Source organism: Myodes glareolus, chromosome 5, assembly GCF_982192425.1.
Source record: "Myodes glareolus chromosome 5, mMyoGla1.1, whole genome shotgun sequence".
Classification (NCBI taxonomy): domain Eukaryota; kingdom Metazoa; phylum Chordata; class Mammalia; order Rodentia; family Cricetidae; genus Myodes; species Myodes glareolus.
Genome location: NC_142030.1, coordinates 34724247 through 34748426, shown reverse-complemented (window position 1 = coordinate 34748426; position 24180 = coordinate 34724247). Strand labels below are relative to the sequence as shown.

Sequence of the window (24180 nt, the reverse complement as noted above, 5' to 3'; positions counted from 1 at the left end):
GTCTTTTTGAGTCTGTTAGCCAGCTTTCAATTCCATTCAAAGACTTTCCTGAGTCTCATGCAACAATGAGCACTTGAAATTTCAGCATTTGGGCTTTGAGATGCATAGCAAGACCTTGTTACCCCAAAAATATTCTTTAAAATCCTTATAAGCTAAAATTGAACTCTAAAGTTCTTCTTGACAAAGAAGCCAAATTCTAATGTCTCTTTAATGTACCAACTCTTTATTCTTAAAAATGGCTTATATTGTCAGAAGTGCCTATTAACATCTTTCTCTTTCTCCTCCAAGCACAGAGGTGTGTGTGTGTGTGTGTGTGTGTGTGTGCATGTGTGTGTGTTTACATCCCTGCCCATGAAGGCCAGAGGTCAGCCTTAGGTATTCCTCACTGAACTGATACCAGCCACTCCCCACCAGCCTAGTGCTGCAATTACATATATGCACACCACCACACCTGACTTTTTTTATGTGGGTTTTGGGCATCTAACTCAGGTTCTCATGCTTGTGTGCAAGCAGTTTACCAGCTAAGCTGTCTCCTAGCCTAAGATTTTCATTTTTATTACTTTATAATTATTAATATAGATTTTTTTTAAAAGTTTATTTTTACAGGAAATTGGAGCTCATATACCTCACATGCAGGTTCTCCTTTTGGCATATTTTATTAGTGTAGTGCATTTTCTGGAACATTATGAGTGCTAGTCATGCATGATTATAAACTTTATAAAGTCCATAATATACTCAGCTTTCCTTGGTTTTTAGATGTATCACATATTTACTATTCTTGTTTCTTAGCTCTGAGTTTCTCAGATGCTTCTTTTTGGTGAGTTTGATAGTTTTGTGAAGTAGTGTTGACGTGTTTTGTAAAAGTCATTTTATTGGGTTTTGAAGTTTTCTTGTGGTGTGTGTGTGTGTGTGTGTGTGTGTGTGTGTGTGTGTGTGTTTGTGCTTTGGATTTGTGCATGTCCGTGGTAGAGGTCAGAGAGCAATGTCTGGCGTCTTCCTGTGGGAACTCTTTCATCTTACTTTTTGAGGCAGTCTCTCGATGAACCTAGCTAGTGAGACTCGGCCAGGAAACCCCAGGAATCTTCCTTCTTCCCTGACACTGGATTACAGGCATGGGCTGCCACACACACCTGGCTTTTCTGTGGGTGCTGGGGTTGAACTCAGATTCTCATGTTTGTGCAACAAGAACCTGCTTTTTTTATTTTTATTTTTTATTTTATTTAGACTATGGTTCTAAAGTTCTGGGAAGGAAATTCAGAGGTACAGTATCATTTTCATCACATTATGTCAAGGCTACACACTATATAGTTTGCAGCTCTTCCTGTTGACCTGGCTCTTCTTGGCTGAGGTGTGCTTGTGAGAGTTTTCCTACTATAAAGTTACCCCTTACCCTTCTATCCCGTGGTGTTTGGAAGAGGTGGCTTACATAAGCCTGCACTTAGAATCAAGGAGTTATATTTTAAAGATATTCTGCCTCCTAGGTTCTGATAGTTTTATCATGAAGTTGTTAGAATTTTTTTTTTCTAGCAACCATTGCTGGAATCACATGATTTTTCTACCTGTTGATATGTAGTCCTCAGTAGATTTTAGGACCAGCTTTGTACATTTGGGATAAATCCCACCTGGTCTGAATGAGTAATTCTTTTTGTGCTTTATTGAAATTCATCTGTTTTGTTGAGAATTCTTCTTCCATTTGTGTTTATTCGAGGTATTGGTCTGTAGATTTCCTTATATCTTTGTCTGGCTTTGGTGTTAGGATAGTGTTTTCCTTTAGAGAGAGTTAGGAAGTAGGCCTTCTACCTTTTTTAGATTATAAAGAATTGGAGGACTGAAGGGATGAGTCAGTGGTTAATTAGAACATAAACCACTTACAGAGGACCTGGGTTTTGTTCCCAGCACCCACATGGTAGCTCGGTCTTCTGTTATCTTAGGTTCTGGGGGATCTAACACCATCCGCTGACCTCCATGATACTGGCATGCATATGGTGTACCTACATACTTGCAAACACTCATATGCATAAAATAAATAAAATGAGAGAGAAAAATACTTCTCCTTAAGTGCTTACCAGAATTCACTAGTGAAATCACTGGGGCCTTATGCTTTCCATTTAAGAAGGTGAGTAAGTACTGGTTCACTTTCCTTAATAGATGGAGCTCTCTTCAGGTGACTGGTTCTTTTTCTTTTGTGTATATGCTCTGTTTAGGTTATGTTTGTAAGAGTTTTGGTGGGTCGTTTCTTTCACAGAAATGGTTCATTTCATTTCAAGCCACCATTGTGTGAGTTTGCAGTAGTTCATAGTATTCTTTTGTCATTCTTTAAAAAAAAAAAAAGAAGGAGGACAGGGTCTTGCTAGTAATCCAGGCTGTTGGCTGTCTTAAAACTCAACTTCATAGCCCATTCTGGCCTCAAACTCATTATTCTCCTGCCTTAGCATCCTGAATGTTGGGTTACATATGTGTGCCGTCACACATGCCCCTTCATCATACTTTCAGTGTCGTTTGAAACAGTAATGATCCCTCTCTCCTTTTTGTATTAGTATTCTGTCTACTGTTCCCCTCCCTTCCCTCGTCTCTGCTTTTCCACCTTTCCTCACTGGTGCTGGAAATCCAACCCAGGACCTTGCACATGCCAGGCAAGCAATCTATATCCCACGTTTTCTTTTTAAATGTTGATACCAAATCTCCCTAAGTGGATTAGCTGGCTTTAAACCTACTCTGTAGCTCTTGCAGGCCTTGAAGTGATCTTCCTGCCTCAGTCTCCTTAGTAGCTGCAGTTGCAGGCTTATGCTGTAAGGCCCAACTATTGCTGCTTCCTTCTTCACCCTCCTACTTCCCTCGTTGTTTTTTTTCTCCTGAACTTCTCTTTTCTTTTTTAGTCCTGCCTAGAGATATATCTGTTTTACTTATATTTTCAGGTAGCCAGCTTTTTTTTTTTTGTTGATTTTATGTATTTCCCTGATTGCAATTCCATCTATTTCTACCCTGTTTTTCTTGTGGTACTTGTTTTAGGTGGTATTATTCATTTTTATGTACCAAGGGTTCCATGTTTGTTCAATGGGAATTTCTCAAGATGGCTTCTCTATCACTTTAACTAGGTAAGAATGTTCCTTGTTTGCTGGCAAAGTGTTTCACTTGTATTTATCCTGCCTTAACCTAAAACTCTCTCTTTGGGAAGTTACCTTCAGATTTAATTTTACATGATTGTCAGTTTCTTTCTTTAAAATTTGAACTGATTTGCTACATGAGTTTTGAACAGTTTGTGCAAGAGTAACTGAGATCTTCATTTCAAAAACAGTATTTTCCTGCTCAGTTCAGGTTAGTTAGTCATTTGTAGTTTAGCAGTTAGATCTTACACTAGATGAAGAGACAATTGAATACCAGACAGTACACCTTTTTAAAAAGTTTAATAATTCACTTTGTAATATTTTGGGTTAGCTAGTCTTACATTTCTGTATCTACTATAATTTGCCACTTTTAAAAGCATTTGAATTTTAGCTTATTTTTTAAAAAAGCAAGTACATAAAGACACTTCAAAAATAGTTGTTCATATACTCTTCCTAGCAGTCTTTTTGTAAGTGCTCTTGTTCCTGCTTCTTAATTTTATAGAAGGGGAAATTAAGGAAAAGTAAAATCAAGTAACAATATTATATCTGATGCACAGTGAGACCTGTGGCTCTGTATCATGTTCTTCCTTCCCTCCTGTAGATTACTGTGTTACAGGTGTTACTCCTGTTACCAGAGTGCCTTGGGTATGATATTGCAAGTTCCACGTATTTAAGCAAAAGTTTTGAGATGCTTAATTGGAAGTATTTAGAGCTTCTTGCGTATTTCTTTAAATTAATGTCCTTTGCTGCCATTTTCATGAATAATGACATTTCTTTCAAAAGATTGAGGCTTTAAAAAATTATATTAAATCTAGAGTATGAATTTTAAAACATTTTGCTATGTTAAGTGAGACTAAAACATTTCATATAATGTCTGTATATATAATGGTATTTTTTATATATTTTCTACTAGAATTGGAGGGTTGTTATTTTAATAGAAAAAGCATGTTTTACTCACAGTCCTAAATTTTGGATCAGAATTTCAAATTCTTATTCTTTGATAAGTTAACATGGCATTCCTACATTCCTTTCCTGGCTTGTTTTCACCATATCTGTTTGCCTGAAGTTATTAGACCCTGCTGTTTAACTCCCCTCATGATGCATTGCTTTTGAAAAGATTTTGCGTTTTGGTTTTTTGTTTTTTATTTCCAAACCTTGTCTCACTATATAGCAAACTATGGCAACATTTATGGAGCTCTTTTTTAAACAGTATTTTCCAAATGATCAATCCATGCAGTTTCGAACACAAACACAGGCAAGACTCACCTAAAATACAACACAGATCACTGGGTTTTAATATAGACTATGAAGATATATGATCTCAGATTCCACATTGCAATTAACTTGTTAAATTCTTGTGTGATATAAGAATTATAAATTATCTGTGTTGTGATATGGGAAGTATATATAAGCACTTTGCCCCAGTATCTGCAAAAATACATAGCCACTCCAGAAAAGCGTTTGTGAGCCACTTTCTCATGGAACTCTTATTTTTATAAGAATTACTGACACAAACTATGTGTGCCTAAGGGGTGTGTGTGTGTGTGTGTGTGTGTGTGTGTGTGTGTATGTGTATGAGCATGGACGTGTGTGTGTGTGTGTGCACTTAAGTACCTCAGACTGTACAGAACTCAGAATCCTCCTACTTCTAAGTGCTAGAGTTACAAACAAACTGTTGTGACTTGAAAGACACAGAGAAGATATTTTCTTGATAATGGATAAAGTGAGTCTATGACTTCAAAGGAAAGCAAATACAGTATTCACAGACAATAACAAAATTCATACTCTCAAGTGAAAATTAAAATTTTGGGAAATTTCTATCCATTCCATAAGAGGTTGGTCCAAGGATTTTGCTGCTATCAGATGACACAGCAGCTTTCAAACCCCTTTCTGTTGCCAGGTATGGGAATGCACGCTTTTAATTTCAACATTCAGAGGCAGAGGCAGGTGGATCTCGTTAGTTTAAGGCCAGCCTAGTCTACAATGTGAGTCCCAGGCTAGCCAGGACTATGTAGCTCCCAGGCATTTGCCTTTTGCTTCATACATGGAAGTTTTGTCCTGTGCATGTGTAGAATAAATTTGTTTTCAGCCAAAACCTTAGGAGCGTTACTACTGCAAAACTTGGTGTCTTTCCTCTACCCTGTACGTCAACCTACAGATTTCAGTTACCTTTGTCTTCTCTGTCTCTTAGCTTAGTGTTGTGTTCAGTGTGGCCCTCTCTTACAGTGTTCTGGAAGGAGCTGCCTTTGTGGCAGGCAGGCCAGTTATAAAGAGCTTCTTTAATTTGTTTTTGTAGCTGTATCAAAGTGTTCCACAATAGCCCAAAATTCACTATAACAAAGGTTTATTTATTTGGGGATAAACTCACAGTAAGGGTCACAATCAACAGTCCTCTGTATATGCTGGGAACTGGAACCAAATCCAGAAAAAAAAGGGGCTGCACATACTTTTTATCCACACTTATGGTACATGAAACCATGCCCAAAATGGGCTGATATCTTAAAGGCTATTGGCTGAAGGAGTTCCCACAAAACCTTCCACTTTTGTCTGAATAAGAGAGTTCTAAGCTAAATACAAAACTATACAGTCAGAACAAATATCAAGTGTTGTCCAGAGAATAGGCAAAAATATACATAAAAATTTGAATTAAAGCCAGCATGAACAACATCAAACAAGAAACATGCTAAATGTTTCAGTAGTTATCCTATCCTAAGGAGTCTGTCTTATATTAAAAATGTCTTGGCTAAGTCATGAGAGGAAAATAACTATAACTGTCTAGTCTTTAACCCCATTAAAGACCTGAGAAGGGAAATAATATTGCCTGAGTAAACAGGAAGTACAATCAAGCTTTTCTAAAAGATACAAGAAATGACAGAGACAGCCAGCTACCTCGGCAATCACCCAAAGTCTTTTTTGCAATGTTGGGGCAACCAATTTTGGCTAAGGCCTAGAGTGTCTGACAGACCATTTTCAGAGGCAGGAAAATTTGAAAAACTGTCTTACCCTGTCTTGGAAAGGTTTGGCAGTTGTTTTTGCTTATAGCCTGCTGGTCCAGTTTGAACAGTGTGCATTTTGTCAGTAGTCAAGGCAGGGGCAGTTCTTTGCCCAAATGCCCGTTTTGCAAAGAAGAAAGCAAGCTCCAGGTGGATTGTCTTTGGTGCCCAACATTCTCTTGGGAATAGAGCAGTGCTGCCAGGAACAGTTGTGTCTCATGTCAACAGATTCCTAAGCTTTTTAAATGACATATTCTATAGTTCTTTGAAGTGGTTGAAGATTACCTATGTGGAATATAATCTCTATGCATCTAAAGAACCTGACTAGTCTTAAGTATGACAAACATGGGTGACTATTGACCTGTAATTCTTATAACCTATATAGCTTAGAGACTTCATGTTAAAAATTTAACAATCTTTAAATGTGCAGCTAATGAGGACAGTGACCTCAAAATGTTTTGATCAGAGGTAGAAATGTATAGTATGATATGATAAATATATCCTAAAATTGTTATCAGTATGCAAAATATCTTAAGCAGAGATGGAAACATGCATATATACAATGTGACAAATAATTTTGCATAGGTGCACAAATATTGTCAACAGAAATAGGAGCATATTTAATATAATAAATATAATTTGAATTTGTATCAATATATAAGAATCTATACCAATGTAAATTGTCTAAAACTAATAACTCACAGGTTGATACACTAATCTACCTATTATCCCATCCCATCCATTTCCCCCCCACCCCCCGCTTTTATTCAAAAGAGTTCCTGGAACCCATTTCATTTCCACCTGAACCCTATATCACTTATACCTAACTCCTAATAGATGTCTCTAACTGTGTTGACAGACTTTGTTTTGAGATGGGACGTTGTCATGGGGTGACGTTATTTCTATGTGATCCTGTAGAAGCTAAAATAATGGTTAAGTTTCAAGATTACTGTTTGGTACAATTGCAGACAGTCTCTGAGTAATGGATAAGAATTTTTGGAAGTTCTTATTTGAAGTTCTGGCCAGAACGTTATAAGAAGGTGCACCATCTCAGCTAACCAAGTTGGAATCACCTTAAACAGTTCGTAACCCCAAACCTATCTTAAAGTAGTGCTATCAGCATAATGACATCATATCAGCCAGGTGGAATCATTATGGGGCCCCATATTCTTCCTGGAAACTTCAAATATTACTGTAGGAAAATTAATTGTTCATTGTAGAAAACAAACATTACTTATACCAAAACAGAAAGTTATTTCTGTAGACATATATTCAACGAAAGGTACCATAGAGACAAAAATAGGTATGGGGAGAAGCAAGTTTTTGAAGGCAGAGTTTTGACAGCAGTAGTCCCAAGATTTTATCTTCCTTCTGTCCCACACCAGGTGGCTCCTGATATGAGACGGAAACTCTGAAAATTTCTTTTAACAACAAGCTTGGATTTAGGGAAGGAGAGCCACTGTCCAATTCCAAAGCCAACTTTGATTTTTAATGAAGTGCACCTACCATTGTGTGTGTGTGTGTGTGTGTGTGTGTGTGTGTGTGTGTGTGTGTGTGTGTGTTTAGGTAGTGAGATCTTACCCTGCAAAGGATATTGCCATTATATATCATATTTCTCTTTGCTGTATAGCTATCTATTCTTCTTTAAGCATCTAGATGTCTAAAGTCTCTTGATTTTTCAAAGATGGGTATTTTCTTGCAATGACAAGGACAGAACCCTTTCCCAGCCCTTAAAAGGTTTCCTGACAACCTGTGGGTTGTCATCTCTGTGGATGAGCTGTCATTTCTCTTTATAAAGAGGATTCTCCCTTTCAAACCAAATCTTAATTAGTTTTGATGGTATCCATAGCTTTTCTTCCATGGAAATAAGAGCAAAGCTCCTGGTTTCCATTCTGAGGTCAACACATCCTCAAAATACACCAGCTGATTTAATTCAGAAGTTTTTTTCTATTATCCAATGTCTCTCTGCAACCATTGTTTCTTTCTCATTAGCATTAAGAAAATTGAGGTTAAGAAAGCATTATGCAGTATTTCTGGGGGTCTTTTTTTTTTTAATCCCTTTCCGTTTGTTTAACATGTCCTTTATAGTTCGTTTGATCTTTCTATAACTGCCTGATTGGATGTGTGTTATATATATGGGACAAAGCCTATTCTTTATAATACCTTGAACCTGAATAAATAAAGAAGTCAATTCTGCATCATCTGGTATAAATTCATCAGTTTCAATATGCAAAACAACTCCTTCTGCATATTGCAAATACTATGTTGAGAGGGTCTTTAAAATCCTTTAGTACCATGAGAATAGCATACAATTTTGACTTTTGGACAGTCATGAGGACTTTGCTCACCTTACTCAAAATTTCTGATTTGTTACCTGCCTTTCCTGATTTATTTGCATCAGTATAGAATGGAGGGGCTCCAGTAGGTGTGTCCCGTACAAGGCGAGGAAGAATCCAATTAACTGTCTTTATAAGTCTAATTCTAATGCTTTTGGGATAGTAGTAATCTCTCCAAAAAAATTAGTACAAGCTCTTTGCCAGGGTTCACTGTCTTCCTGTAATTTGTTAATTTTGTCATTAGTAAGAGATACTAATTGACAAAGTCTCAATTTTCCTTTTATAATTAATCCAGAAACCTTTTCCACATAAGATTTTAATTTTTTTACTCGGTTTATTTGGTTAAAAGATCCATTCTAAGATAATATCTTCCTTTTGCATTAAAATTCCTGTAGGGGAATATTTGGAAGGTAATATGACCAGAATGCAGTTAAAATTCAGATCCACATGATCTTCTCTAATTTCTCTTCAATCAAAGTCAATTCTTTCTCGACTTCAGCTGTTAATTCCCTGGGACTATTCAAGTCACCATCTAAGGTTTTGTTTAAATGAATTATTTGATCAGGTTTTTATCCCAGAAGTAGGGCATAGATTGGAAATGTCTCCTAGCAATCTTTGGAAGTCATTAAGAGTCTGCAGTTAATCTCTCCTCATTTGTGCCTTTTGTGTTCTAATTTTCAGTAAACCTATTTTATAACTTAGATAATTGATAGAATTTCTACTTTGTATTTTTTCAGGAGCAATTTGTAATTCCCACAGAGATAAAGCTTTCTTCTTCAAACATTCTTTCTAAAGTATCTACATTTGAATCAAATAGCAAAATGCCATCAATGTAATGGTAAACTATAGATTCAGGAAATTGTTTACATATTATTTCCAATGGCTGACTTACAGAATATTGGCAAATGGTGGGGCTATTTAACATTCTCTGCTTCTTCTTTCAGTAGGCTAAGAATTATAAGTAAACACTGTGAAGACATTTTTTTCTGTCTTTTTTTTGCAAAGGTTTAGTGAATCTTTTAAATCTTTTAAATCAAAAACTGTAAGAGGCCATCTTTTAGGCAATAGGGAAAGCAAAGAAATTCCAGATTGTAGGGAGCCCGTTAACCTTATTTAACAGCCCATAGATCTGTCACCAGTCTCCATTTTCCAGGAAATCTTTTTAACAACAATACAGGAAAATTCCAAGGGCTGGTTGATTCTTCAATATGCTGAGCATCTAGTTGCTCCTGTTCCAGCTATCCTAAAGCCTTCAGTTTCTCTACTGTTAAAGGCAATTGTTTAATCCATATAGGTTTCTTAGTTAATCATTTTAAAGGTAGGGCCATTGATACCTCTGAGAGTTTGCTAGTAGTTGTTCAGTGTTTTAGTACAGCCTGCATGATTTTTTGTAGTACCTTATAATATCCTTCCCAGAAACATGAGTTGGTTTATGATCCGTTTTCTGAGACTGCAGGAATGTGAATCTGGGTATACCATTTGCTGCAACAAATCATGACTCCATAGATTCACTGCTATGTTAGCCACATATGGCCTCAGCCTTCCTCTCTGTCCTTCTGGCTCTATGCATTCAGTCCATCTCGTGCTTTGTTTTACTTGAGCTAGGGTTCCAATTCCTCGGAATTGTACATCTGCCTCCTGCAGAGACCAATTCAGATGTCCAGATTCTGGATTAATAATAGTCACATCCACACACGTGTCCAATAATCCTTTAATTATGTTATTTATTTGTACTCTCAACTTTGGTGTAGTGATAGGAGCGGCTGGCTGCAGTCCCGCCACCCGGCTCCCGCACGGCTAGCTTTACACTCGAAATAACAACACACAAATTGTATTCATTTAAACACTGCCTGGCCCATTAGTTCCAAACTCTTATTGGCTAGCTCTTACATATTAATTCAACCCATTTCTAATAATCTGTGTATGACCATGAAGTGGTGGCTTACCGGAAAGATTCTAACCTACGTCCATCTTGGGCTGGAGCATCATGCGTCTGCCTCACTTCCCTCCTTTCCAGCATTCTGTTCTGTCTACTTTGCCTACCTATGTTCTGACCTATCAGGCCAAGCAGTTTCTTTATTAATTAACCAATGAAAGAAACACATAGAAAGAAGACCCACCTACATCACTTTGATCTTTGATCATTTATACAGATCTGTCAAAATAAACATTTTCTATTTTCTACTGGAATTTTTGATTCATGCTCCATGATCATTCTGTCATCCAGAGCATTATGGTTTTTTACAACAGGCACTGGATTTTCTAATTTTCTTGGGGAGGCATGTCCTCCACAGTGACTTGGATAACTGGACCATGTTTGACCTGGGGGCCTGCAAGAGGACTGCCCCCAGGAATTTTCTGATGGTAACGGGTTACCTTGTTTGTCTCTTGTTGATCTACATTCATTGGTCCAATGCTGCATCTTCTATATAATCCAGAAGGTCAAAACATTGTATTTTTGTCATTTCCGTAAGAAACATTTTTTTCTAGGAATGCCCTGTCTACAGTCTTTCTCAGATGACCCATTCTACCACAATTAAAGTGTTTGATACTTTGACGTTTCTGCATACCTTTGGAAATTACTTCTCCCAAGCCTCAGTTTTGTAGTCAAATGACACAACATTGTCTGTGTGCAGGATACATTCATCCATTAGTGCCAATATGACCTTTAAAGACCCACGTATCTTTTTGCATTCTAAAATGGCATTTTCAAAAGGCAGAGGTTCAGTGAGTACATGTCTAGCATCTGGTTCTGTTACCCCATTTGTACAGCGTTAGTTAATCTTTGTTAAAAGTCACTAAAGGGTTCTCTTGGATCTTTTATGACCTTAGTATTTGGTTCTTGAATCTTGTCCCAAGCATTCAAGGCTGCTGTACAGCATAGGAACAAGATGTATTCATTGTATGTATCCTGACTGGATCAGCATAATGGCTTTCACTATGAATTTGATCTTGGGAGACCTCAAATCCTCTGGCTCTACCTTGATGTTCCAGGGCTTTTGCCTTCTTTCTCTAGTAGCACTTCCACTGTATCTGCAGCCCATCTTCTAGAACAGCTGCGATTAATTGAAGCCAATCATATGGAGTGACCTTATTTCTTGAAGTCCACATCTTTATCAACTCCCTAACATATGGTGAATGTATGCCATAAGATGCTACTGCTTGCCTAATGTCTTTTAGATCTTTCACACATAAAGATTCCCATTTGCATTTTGCATGTCCTTATGGGTATTGAATATTTCCTGACTTTTCAGAGGTAGTAACAGGACAAGTAGCTAAAACTCTTGGTAAATCATCTTTGACTGTGAGAGGTACTGGTGATGCTAAATTTTTTTTGTTAGCTATATCACTGCTTGGCCCATTAGCTCTAGTTTCTTATTGGTTAATTCTTACATCTTAATTTAACCCATTTTTATTAATCTGTATATCTCCACGTGGCATTGGTTTACCAGGTAAAATTAAGCACATCTATCTCCAGTGGCAGATCCATGGCATTTCTCTGACTCTGCCTTCTTCCTCCCAGCATCCTGTTTAATTTTCCCTCACTTACCTAAGTTCTGTCCTATCAAGGGCCCAAAGCAGTTTCTTTATTACCCAATGAAAGCAACACAAAGACAGATGGACATCCTACACCATTTCCCCCTTTCTGTTTAAACAAAAAGGAAGGCTTTAACATAGTAAAATTACATAAAACAGGTATCTAGCAAGAATTACAGATACAATATTTGTATCTATTTTATCTTTTATCATAACTAAGGAAAACTATAACTATAAATTCTTCAACTTCATCAAAGACTCCAGAAGTACCTAAGTAAACAGGAAGTGCATTATAAACAACTTCCAAAACTGAAGAATTGACAGAGACATCTCACTGCCTGGACAGTCACCCAGAGTTCTTCTATACTTTTGCGGCATTCATCTTCAGCCTACAGGCCCATAATATCCATCAGACTTTTCCATGAAACATGAAATTTCAAAGTCAGTTCAGTCACTTTCTTCTGTATCCTGCAGAATGTCTCGCAGACTCTTTCATGAAACAGAAACCCCAAAGGATCATCTCACCTTTAGGCAAGTTCAGCAGTCATTTCTCTGCAGGTCCTGCATGTCCAATGAAGCAGTCCAGGCAAGGCCAGTTTCTTGCTCAATGGGTAACAAACTCCATAAGGAGCCTCTTTGATGCCCATCTTCCTCTTGAATGCCAGGAGCAGATGTGTCTCATTGTCATGAAAAGTCTTACGTTCTTAAACATTTTAAATGCCATATTATGAAAGTCTCCGAAAGATCTGAAGAATCCCTATCCATCTGAAATATTTCTCTGTATGTTTAGAAAATCAAACTAACATAACTACAAACTTGACTATTATAGATGATTATCTATTAACCTATATTTCTTAATTATACATTGCATTTTTAAATGAACTACACAATCACAATACCTTAATCAAGAGCAGAATCTTTACTGTTTCATTTGCCTGTACTACTTCTCCTTGCTTATCAGTTCTGACAAGTTCCTTACTCAATTCAGATCTTTTTATCATTGTCTCTTGTAAAGTCTGAATCTCTTGACCTGTAAATATTTCTAATTATTTCATCAAATCAATTAATTTCTGGTTCTCATTCTGCACACGTGACTTGAAGGTTTTAAATTCTTCTATTAATGATATCTTCTCACCCTTAGAGATTATTTGGGTGGCGTGTAGATTGCCTCCCTGGAGGGATGTTCTATCTGCTAGTTTATCATAATTTTTTTAACAGATTTTGATTGTCAATTTCAGCAGTATGAATCCTTTCAGATAATCTCTTGTAACCAGTCTATAAAGACTGTATTATTTCTAAAAGTTTCTCATTCTTGACTCTTATCAAATTATTTCTTTGAGGTTATACTATGAAGAACAAAACTAATAGCCACTATGGCCACAAAAATATATGTACCAGGTAGGTCATATAGCCCTTGCAGAAATCCATTCATAGTAGAAATAGAAAGGTTGTTAAATTCTTGGATGATTATATTGTCTACAGTTATCTGGCAGTTGGTTTACAATTTTCAAATTTGTTTATTTGTTAACCAATCAATCTAATATTTAGTTATCTAACTTATCTCTGTTAAATTTTTCAGAAAATTGTTGTAGGTGTAATAATCTTGATTGTTCAGCAGGTGTCACATTTGCAGCAGTAAGACAGATCCTAGATCAGAACCTGAAGTACCTGAGACTTAGCAGAATTCCCAGCAAATTTGGCTAAATTCTTTTTTTTTTTCCTCTGAGACAGTGTTTCTCTATAGCTTTGGAGCCTGTCCCGGAACTAGCTGGCTTCAAACTCATAGAGATCCGCCTGCCTCTACCTCCCGAGTGCTGGGATTAAAGGCTTATGCCACCGCCTGGCTCAAATTTAACTAAATTCTTAAAAGCAGCACACCCCACATATGGAGAAGGTTGAGTTGGGCAGAAGTTCAAAGAACCCAGAGCTCGCAGGCACTCGCAAGCCACAAGGTTACTGGCCAGAGCTTGGGCCAGTGCCACTGAATCCAAGCTGGGAACTGAATCCAGCAGGGGGAAAAAAAGGCCCTCATAAGCTTTTCATCTGCACTTATAGTACATGAGACCATGCCTAAAGTGGGCCTGTTTCTTAAAGGCTATTGGCTGAAGGAGTTCTCACAACAGTTTTTCCTTTTTTTCAGGATGTGCTGGCTCATTTTGTGTCATCTTAACACAAGTTAATCATTTTGGAAGAGGAAACCTCTTTGAGGAAAATGTCCCAATCAGATTGGCTTATGGTGCATTTTCTTGATTGATGGTTGATGTGAGTGGGTCCAGTTCACTGGACTGGTGGTCCTGGGTGCTATAAAAAGGCAGGGGCCAGGTGTGATGGTGCATGCCTTTAGTTCTAGCAGAGGCAGGTAGATATTTGTGAGTTCGAAGCCAGCATGGTCTACCCTGTCACACACAGAGAAAGAAAGCTAGGTGAGTAAGCTGTGGGGAGCAAGCCAGAAAGCAATGATTTTCCATGCTCTCTGCTTCAGTTCCTGCCTTGACTTCTTTAATGACTGTCATCAGGAATGAAATAAACTTTTATCTCTCACCATTGCTTTTTGGTCATGGTGTTTTATCACAATAATAGAAACCTTAAGGTATATGGGTTAGAACCCCAATCTTTTGTGTTTTCCAGCATCTAATGACAGTTTTGCTTAGTTATTATAAGAAGGTAAAACTGATTTCAGTGACTGAGTTTAGGGGAACATTTTTGAAAGACCACACAAGAACAGTTTTAGTTGTGACAGTGTTAGTGCTTCTGAAAGGACAGGTGAAATGTTCATTGAGGAAAATGACTACTCATTGGTAGCTTCTGTGAGAAATGTTTGATATTTAGAGTTGGGGCTGTTAAGATGAAAGATAAATCAAAGGACTGGAGAGATGACTTAGCTTTTAAGGCCACTCGCTGCTCTTCCAAAGGACCTGGGCTCAGATCCTAACACTCATATTTGGTGCCTCAGCAACCACCCCTAATTTCAGTCCCAGGGGTTTTGATACCTTCTGACTTTCAATGGCACCTGCCTGTGTGTGATGCTTATACACATAAATAAATTAGAATGTGTGAAAAAATTTAAAAGAGTAAATTAATTTGGTTGCAGCCTTATAGGGCTCCTGTTTTATTACTTTAGTGAAGAGAAAGAAATGATAGGCGTGGGTGGTTTGAAGAATGGAGAGTTTGAAATGGGTGTTACAGAGAATGGAAAGTAATTTTAACAAAGAATGAATATTATTATTCACTCATAAAAGTTGACCATGAAAGACAGTTGTATTCATCTGTCCTCCTATGCTAATTTCTATTTGTACCTGATATAGTCCCAAGAAAGTAAGTAACTAGATTCATTTAAAGTTTGTATGTTTGCAAATCTGGAATTTAAGGAGTTCAGTGTATTGTTAAGAATTTTTGTTCTTTAAAAGGCGGGTGTGTTCCCTGGCAGGCTCGCAGAGCAGCCGCTAGTCCGACAAGGATGGCTGTGGGTCCCTGCAAGACCTCCAGGGTGGCAGGCTGGTCCCGCCATGTGGCTGGAAAGCAGGCGGGTGGGTGCGATGGACGGGGGAGTAAATGGACATAAGGCTATACATAAAGCTAAACATTTATTACTTAAAGAAGAGACAGAGAGACAGAGAGGCAGAGATAGAGGAACATAAAGACATAAAAACATAGAGACAGAGGAGACACATGTGCACACGCCAAGAGACGGGGGACAGAAGAGAGCGAGTTAAGATGGCTACGAGGGAGGTCAGAAGTGGCTGGGAGTGGGTGTGGTTAGCCCTTAAAGGGACCAGAGCATAAGGAATAACAAGAATGGAATGTGAAATTTAAGTTGACAAAGGATACAGTAAAATAGAGTTTTAAGATACTGAAGGCCGTCTGAGATCAGATAACATTCATATTGATGATACAAAATTAAGATGTGAGAAGAGATTGTGGTTGTTAAGGGATGCTGTACTATTTCTAGAGATGAAGCAGTTTAGGTTATCATAGCACAGGTGGTGAGGAATAGGCAGATGGGTAGATATTGTAGATGGCCATGGTCAGAATAACTGAGTGGCTTCAGTTTTGGAGGGTTTAGTCTTATTTGTAGTTATCACTCACAGCGATAGCGGGGTTTACACGTTAAAGGGGGAGTTTTAGTTAAGTGTAAAACTTATTGGTGATGATGTGACTAAGCAGTTGGTAGTTAGAGCATAACAACAGGGGACCAGGGTGTATAGCTGAGTAAACATGAGCTTTAAAAGTGAGCTTTTGTATGTGTTGAGGTGAGCAATGATGATAGCAGCAGGGAGTAAGCAGGATACCTCCTAGTATCATTTGAGGGGACAGCGAGGTAAGTAATCTTTGAGATGATGCAGGATTTCATTCAAAGAGGTAAAGCCAGATGCTTTGTAGAGGGTTTGAGGATATAAGGGAGTTTGGGGCTCAGCACTAATGTCCCCCAGAAAGATTTAGAAGATTGGAAAGGAATGGAAGCCTGAATCAAATTCAGAGTTGTGGAACTTCATGGTTATGACAGCTGGCAGTTGATTAAACATTAACTATTTTCTTTGACATTGTGGCGTTGAAGCTTGGTGCCTAGAATACTTGACTAATTTGACAGAAGTTAAAGGTTCTATTGGTTGCAGTTTTGACTTGCCCTATAAGTAAAGCAATGCATCTTTTGTAGATCTTCCTTTCAGTTTGTAAGAAAAAGATGTAGAGGGTGGGAGTAAAGTAAGTGGAGAAAAGATGGTGGTGCCATGCTTAAGTGTTGTGTGGGAGGATGTGCAATAGCTTTGCCAGTTATAAGCCTGGGATATTTGATATGAGCTTGCAGTAGTCGGGAATCTTTAACTGATGATCCAGTGAATATTTCTAAGGTAATTGCAGTGTCTCCAGTTAGCCAAGCTGTACTTAGGGAATGAGAATTAAATAGTTCGTAAAAACAAAATGTATCAGAATAAACAAAAGTCACATGGTAATTTGACTCTAACTATGGGTCACCTCCATGACTACAGAGGCAATTCTGGTGGATAATATTTTGGGTTGTGTTTTAAGATAGAGTTCAGCAGATGAATTTACTATGTAACCCAAGCTGGCCTTGAATTCAGAATCATCCTGCCTCAGCCTCCCAGTTTCTGGGATTAAAGGTATATGCAAGTATGGTTTAGAAGTTAGTTTAAGAAATTTAGGGTTAACAGATTTCCTTTTCCCATAACATTTTAAAGGTGTACAAATTTTGTGAACTACTTTTGAGTTTACAGATTCTGATATTATTTATAACTTCCTGTTGTTATTCCTAAAGAGCTACCCGTGCTTAAAATTGTTGCCATCTGCTGTTTTTCCCAGCGATTCTTACTTTTTCTCATACACCTGGCCAAGCCAGGACAGTGTGGCATTGGTGGACAGATAGGTGATTGACCCATATAAGTCAATAGAGCACATTAGAAATTCCACACAATTGTGTAATTTTTGCTTTGTTTGAGATGGGGTCTTGTTATGTTCTTTGTGTTGGTTTCTAGTTTCCTGCATTGGAAGTAGGTAGGATTACAGGTGCGTACCAGTTAGCTAGGCCTCCAGTTGCTTTTTGACAAAGGTGCATACAACCTGTTTGAGCTAAGATGATCTCCTCAGCAGGTAGTGCTGGCACAATAGTTTGGATATTGATAGGCTACAAAATGAGTCTTTATTAAACCTGCTTTATACAATTTTTTTTCCAAAATGGATTAGAAATCTATGTATAAATCTTTAAAAACGATAAAATACCTTTTCCCCTTTTTATTCTCACAGTTTGCTCTTAGTCCCTAGCAGGAACTAGTCTGCTATCTTTTCTCTAGTTACACATTTTTTTTTCTGTTCGAGGCCGGATTTTTGAAAAAAGTTGTTAATATCTAAAATGTTTTATGTATCACATTCATTTTTATTGTAAGTAGGATTTTCATGGTATGAATGCACCAAAGATGTCTTGGGACAGAACTGTCCTTGAAACATTTTACTTTCTTTGCATCTTTACTTATTCAGAGTAAAACCCTTTAACAATTACAACAAAAGAAATTCATCAGGTAAAAAATTCTCAGAGAAATGGGCTAAAGGAAGACATTTTCTGGAAACTTAGCCCCAGACACTTAAAATTGGCTTTGATCCAAGAAGACATTAAAATTTTTAAAAAAGGATTAATTGTTATTTTGTGTATATGTATTCTACATGTATGTCTGTATAAAACCTTCATACATTTGCCAAGAAGGCCAGGGAGGGCATTGGAACTGAAGTTGCAGATGATCATAAACCTCCCTATGGATGCTGGGAATCAACCCTAGTTCCTCTGGAAAAGCAGCCAGTTTTCTCAATTGCTGAATCATCTCTCAGTCCCCAAGAAGACATTTATTGCTTGTTTGTTTGTGTTTGAGACAGGGTTTCTCTGTGTCCCTGGGTGTCCTGGAACTTACTCTATAGACAAGACTGACTACAAACTCAGAGATCCACCTGCCTCTGCCTCCCAGGTGTTGGGATTAAAGGCGTGCACCACCACTGCCTGGCCCTGGAGGCATTGTTTTTTTAAAGCATAGAAACTTTTTTCTCATCAGCCTCAAGCAGCATTTGAGGAACTGGAATATATGAGTATTTCCTAGGTGGCGAGTTTTTAATAAACATCCTCTTATTTATGACTATTGCAAAATACACATAAAATTTATCATTAATATACTGCAATATTGTGTGCCCTTCACCAACTACTACACATTCCCAGAATATTTTCTAATCTCAAAAGGATATCCGGTGTCTGTGAAATAGTCATTCTTCCCTGTTCCTCCCACCCTAGCTCCTGACTGCTGCCAATCTAGTTTTTTTTTTGCCAATCTAGTTTTTATCTCTGTCGATCTTATCTAGATTATTTCATGTTATAGAGCCATATAATATATGTCTGACTTAATTTGATGTTCTCAAAAGTTATCTATGCTGTAGCATGTGTCCATACTTCATATCTGAATGATGCTCCATTGCATATATGTATCATAGTTGATTTATCCGTTTACCATGAACCCCAGAGAGGAGACGGGGAAGGAAGGCAGGAAAACCATGTGTGTTGGGGGGCAGTTTAAATACCCTGTGGGAGTGATCTTGAGCATCTCTGGTCATCATTTGGCAGGCTTTCTCAGGGGTAGAGCCTGGACTGAGACAACTCCCAGGGGAGGGGGCTTAGGATGGAACTTCCACCCAAACATCCCAGACTCTTTGGGTATGGGACGCCAGCTCAAGTCTGGCTACTTCCTGTGGGCATGGGGCAAGGAGAGTTGGAAGTTGGTGTGGCTGGAGAGGCATCTGGTTATCTGCCATCCGGGAGACCTCATGCATCTGTTACTTGAGGGAGCTGAGAAGGCAGGTTGCTCGGCAAAAAAAAAAAAAATAGGTTGTTATCATCTGTCTGGGTTGTACTGATGAAGATGAGTATGTTAAGAAGAGGAGCAGATAGGCGCTTCATTGTGGCATCTTAGAAAACCAGAGAATAGAGAGTCTCAACTGTTGGACAGACCAACTATCCTGAATAGGTGCCTACTTGATCCTGGAGAGAAGGCACCAGCATGGGTGTCCCAGAATCTTGGCAGCCGAAGGGGTGGTAAGAATCACCATGTAAGACCCTATTTATCGATATTCTGGAGACCTAGAAATTAGCTGTTTGAGGTGTACTCTTTTCCCTGGGGAGAGTGTGGCAGGCTCAGGAGCATTTGGGTTTGTTGGTATGGGGGCAGGGAGGTAGCTGTCAGCTTGTGAAGGGAGAAGGGACCTCAGAAGGGACCTGTAGGGTAGGTATTGTACCCAGCCAGTGGAGGAGTTTGAGCCAGGAAGTAGTGATTATGGAAGAAGAGCCTGCCATAAAGGAATTTGAAAGGGTTTAGACCTGTAGGAGAATGTGGGGTGGCCTGGAGGTGAGTAAGGGCAATGGGGAGAAGGGAGGGCCAAGATATCCTGAGTTCAGTGGAGAGCTTGATTAATTGTTGTTTGATGAGTCTATTGTCCCTCTCCACCGTTCCAGAGGATTGTGGATGGTAGGGGTTGTTGAGCTTCCTACTTGAGCTCCATGACCCTGGATGGTCTGTGGAATGCCAAACTGAGGAATGATATGATCCAGGGGTACCTGAGCCACCACATCTGCTGTTTCCCTTAGACTGGAAATGCTTCTATCTATCCTGTAAAAGTGTCCACAAATGTTAGGAGATAACAGAGTTTTTTATGAGTAGGCATATGAGTGAAATCAACCTGCCAGTCTTTACCCAGTTGATGTCCACGAAGCTGGTGCAGAGGGTGATGTATGAGGAGAGCCCCCTGTTGATTGGCCTGGGCACACATCTGACAGGAGGAATGAACCTGTGAAATATTAGCTTGGAGATGGGTGGGTCAAAGAGGGGCTCTAAGAAGTGGAACAAAACTTTGGGGCCTATGTGTACGTCTGGTGGATGTCTGAAATGATAAGCAATGCCTGGTCTTGAGGAAGGATGAGACAGTTATTTAAGTAGAACCATCCATCCTTTGTTTGTGTGCCCACCCCCCCCATCCCCCACCCGGTTTTTTATGAGTTCTCCCTCTCTTCTGGTTGATAACAGGGCTAATAGGAGGGAGTAAAAAACAAAATATGTTCTTTTGAATTAGAGGAGCTGGAGGCCAGCCTCCAGGCAACTGAGTCAGCTTTGGCATTGCCTAAGGCTACTGAATCCTTGGAGGATTGGTGTCCCCTGGTAGTGAATTAGGCTACTTCCTCAGGGAGCTGGAGGGCCTCCAAGAGCTTGGCTATAACGGGTCTGTTAAGTATGGGCGTACCCTTGGCAGTAAGAACGCCCCTTTCCTTCCAGAATACAGAATGGATATGGGCTATTAAAAAGGCATATTTAGAATTAGTATAAATGTTATTCTGTTGACTCTTGGCTATCTAGAGTGTTCTAGTCAAGGCAATTAATTTGGCCTTTTGTGAAGACGTTCCCATTGGCAGGTGGGTCACTTCAACAGTTTTAGTGGAAGTGACCACTGCATACACTGCCTGGCAGTTTCCTGGTCCATGTATAAGGGAGCTTCCATCAACAAACAGGGTGGGTTGAGGGTTCATAAGTGGTTGGTCTAGGAGACCTGGCCTGGGTGAGACCTCCACAACATCTGGGGCAGTAGTGAAAGGAGGTACCAAAGCAGGAGCGAACAGGAAGGAGGGTGCAGGGTTTAGGGCAGGACTGGAGGCCAAGGTAATTTGGGGGGTTTTCTAGAAATAGTAAGTGAAAGTATTGGCTAAGGTTTCTGTCTCACACGGCCCGTAGCTGTTCAGTCCCAAAGAAACACACAGAGGTCTACATTAATCATAAACTGTTTGGCCTGTTAGCTCAGGCTTCTTAACTCTTATAACTTATATTAGCCCATAATTCTTGTCTGTGTTAACCACATGGCTTGGTACCTTTTATCAGCGAAGCAGTCTCATCTTGCTTCCTCTGTGTCTGGATAATGATTGCAGACTCACCCTTTCGTCTTCCCAGAATTCTCCTGTTCTCATTACCCCACCTATATATGCTTCCTGCCTGACTACTGGCCAATCAGCATTTTATTAAACCAGTACTACTTAAAAAAACTTTACAGGGTATATAAGACCATTGTCCCACAGCATGAAAGACTTGTACTTCTGACGGCCCAAGGAGGGAGAGAGAAGAATGATTCAGAAGATCAGAGGTGGTGGGTGGAATATACCATAATTGGCCTGAACAGGATGTTCTTGAGAGCCACCCTGGTTAGTTCAGGTGCTGCTGCCAGCGCTCTCAAGCATGGCTACCATCCACAGACGGTGAAGTCCAGCTGTTTGGACAAAAAGGCGACTGTCTGATTCTAAGACCCAGCCTGTTGGGTTAGAACTCTGGTGGCCACTCCTAGCCTTTCTGTTTAAAGGTGATAATAAAGTCTCATGGTATCTGGAAGAGCAAGGGCAGGGGCTGTTAGAAGGACAATGGGTGGGTGTTTGAGTACTAGCCCCATGGGGGTCTCTCTGACTGCCTGGTACAGAGGCTTGGCTGTAATGGCAAAATTAGGGATCCAATGATGGAAGAATCCCATCAGGCCCCAAAATAAGAGAATCTGAAGTGCTGCTGTGAGGGGAGTGGGGAGAGGCTGTAAATCCTGCAGGGCTTGAACCCTGTCAGAGGTGAAGATCTTAGATCCTGGGCTGAGTTGAACATCCAGATAGACCACTGTGAGAGAGCACCACTTTGGCTGTTCAAATTGACATTTGCCAGCCATTGTTCATCAAATCAAAAATAAAGACAGTGCATTACATACAGAAGGTTTTGTATTTTCCTTTTAGCAGCATATTTGGAGCAGACATGGTGGAGTACTTCTGTACTCCTAGCACTTAGGATATGGAACTATGAGAATTATGAGTTTGAGGCCAGCCAGAACTACATATGTATTAAGTGTTGGTACTAGATAACACTTTGTCTTTTTTTAGGTGGTGAAATGGGGCTCTTGATATTGTAGCTCAGACAGGTTTGTAACTCTAAAGTTGACCAGGCTGAACTTGAACAGGTGATCTTCCTTCCTCTGTCTTTACAGTGCTAAAATTACAGGTTCAAGCCACCATAACTTGTCTTTGTCTGTCTTTATAAAAGTTTCTCGATTTAACTTTGAGTCCTTTTAAATGTAAAACAGAAAACCATGTAAAATAAAACATATGATTATTACCAAGTTTTTCTAAGGAAACAAGTGAAATAACAGTAACAGTTTTAAATGTTAAAAAGTAGTTAATGTCTGCATTTCTAACTTGGTAGTCTTTGGTCCTTTTGCTGTTAAGTTGCTATGCAGTTCAAACAATTTTGGGAGTTGTTCTATGCATTCATACAAAAATAATTATAACTTCTGACTGAACCACTGTTGTAACTTTGTGCTTAATATGTCATCCTCGCCAGGCAGTGGTGGTGCATGCCTTTAATCCCAGCCCTTTGGAGGCAGAAGCAGGCGGATGTCAGTGAATTCGGGGCCGGCCTGGTCTACAAAGCAAGTTCTAGGACAGCCAGGGCTACACAGAGAAACCCTGTCTTGGGGGGGAAAAAGTCATCCTCCCATGACTGTGAGTAAACCTACATCCCTCATGACATCATATAAATGATCTGACATACTGACTATATACTGAGATTTTTATTACTTATGAGTTACCAAGTATTGACAGTATATTGCAATATTTATACCATGTTGTCTTATATGAAAATTTCCAGACTTTGATAATTCTTGATAACCAAGACAATGATAAAGAAGTTCATATTCTATCTTTTGGAGAAAATGTATTTATCAGTAAAGAATCTTTGGCAAATTGTTTCTGTCTGCTGGTTTCCTAACATCTTAGTATTAGAAGCTTATGTAATAACCCAAAAATGTTTAGATATAAGAAAAGACCTTCCAGCTGTCAAGCTATGAGCATGTTTAATGATTCGCAGTTGTGGCATGGTAGTTAAATTATTGAGTCAACTTAATCTAAGTGTTAATTTATTTATTTAGTCACTTCTGAGTTTCGTACTGCACGGTTGCAATATGTGGTCCATCATGAGACTCAGTTTGGAAAACACTGTCATGCAGATTGACAGCAAAGTTTTACCCTAGGTGTAGTATCTAAAACTGGATATTTAAATGGGCTTATTGTAGGTTAGTGGCAGCCTTGTAAACAAGCAAACAACAAAACTTGGTTTCTTCCATCTGCAGTGCTTATATAGTCACTAAATTTCATTTTTGTTTTCTGCACTTAAAATTTTTTACTGACTGAAAGGTGTTGTTGGCTCAAGAACTATCGGAGGTATGACTGACAAAGGAAAATTTAGTATTGGTTGGGATTTCATAGTTATCCATATACTATTAAAATTAAGACTATTAGTAAATGATAATGTTACCAACAGTGAGAGTCTCTTGTTTTCAGGTTAATCCTCTGTTAAGGAATTGAAACAAAGCCCACACAGATCTGCAAAAGTACTATGAAAACTTCATTTAATACAAGCAATAAAAAATACCAGAACACACTGAAGGCAACAGCAGGCTATGTAAGTAAAAATACTCAGAGGCCCAGATTATTTTTCAGGGCTTCTTCTTATAGGGCTCAGAAGGAGCTGTTTGGTGACCTGGGGTGTAGTGAGATTTGTTCTCTGTTTTGATTTATAGATTAGGTTGCATAATCATTTTTTCCTCTACTCATGTCTCTTCCCATAGTGCAACTGATTTTAGTTATATGTAAACCCAGTA

At 38.9% G+C, this 24180-nt stretch overlaps 1 protein-coding gene across 5 annotated transcripts in view; it reads left to right on the top strand.

Annotated features, from left to right (window-relative positions):
• Mapk8 (mitogen-activated protein kinase 8) overlaps positions 1-24180 on the top strand; it is a 79765-nt gene that overhangs the window by 18081 nt on the left and 37504 nt on the right. For 3 of the 5 annotated variants that reach the window (XM_087906254.1, XM_087906257.1, XM_087906258.1), the window contains exons 2-3: positions 22863-23023; positions 23861-23981. The exons of 1 other annotated variant lie outside the window; for it this stretch is intronic. The gene's annotated coding sequence lies outside the window, so the exon portion shown is untranslated. The remainder of the gene's footprint in view (positions 1-22862; positions 23024-23860; positions 23982-24180) is intronic. One more of the 5 variants, XM_087906255.1, reaches the window with a different exon arrangement.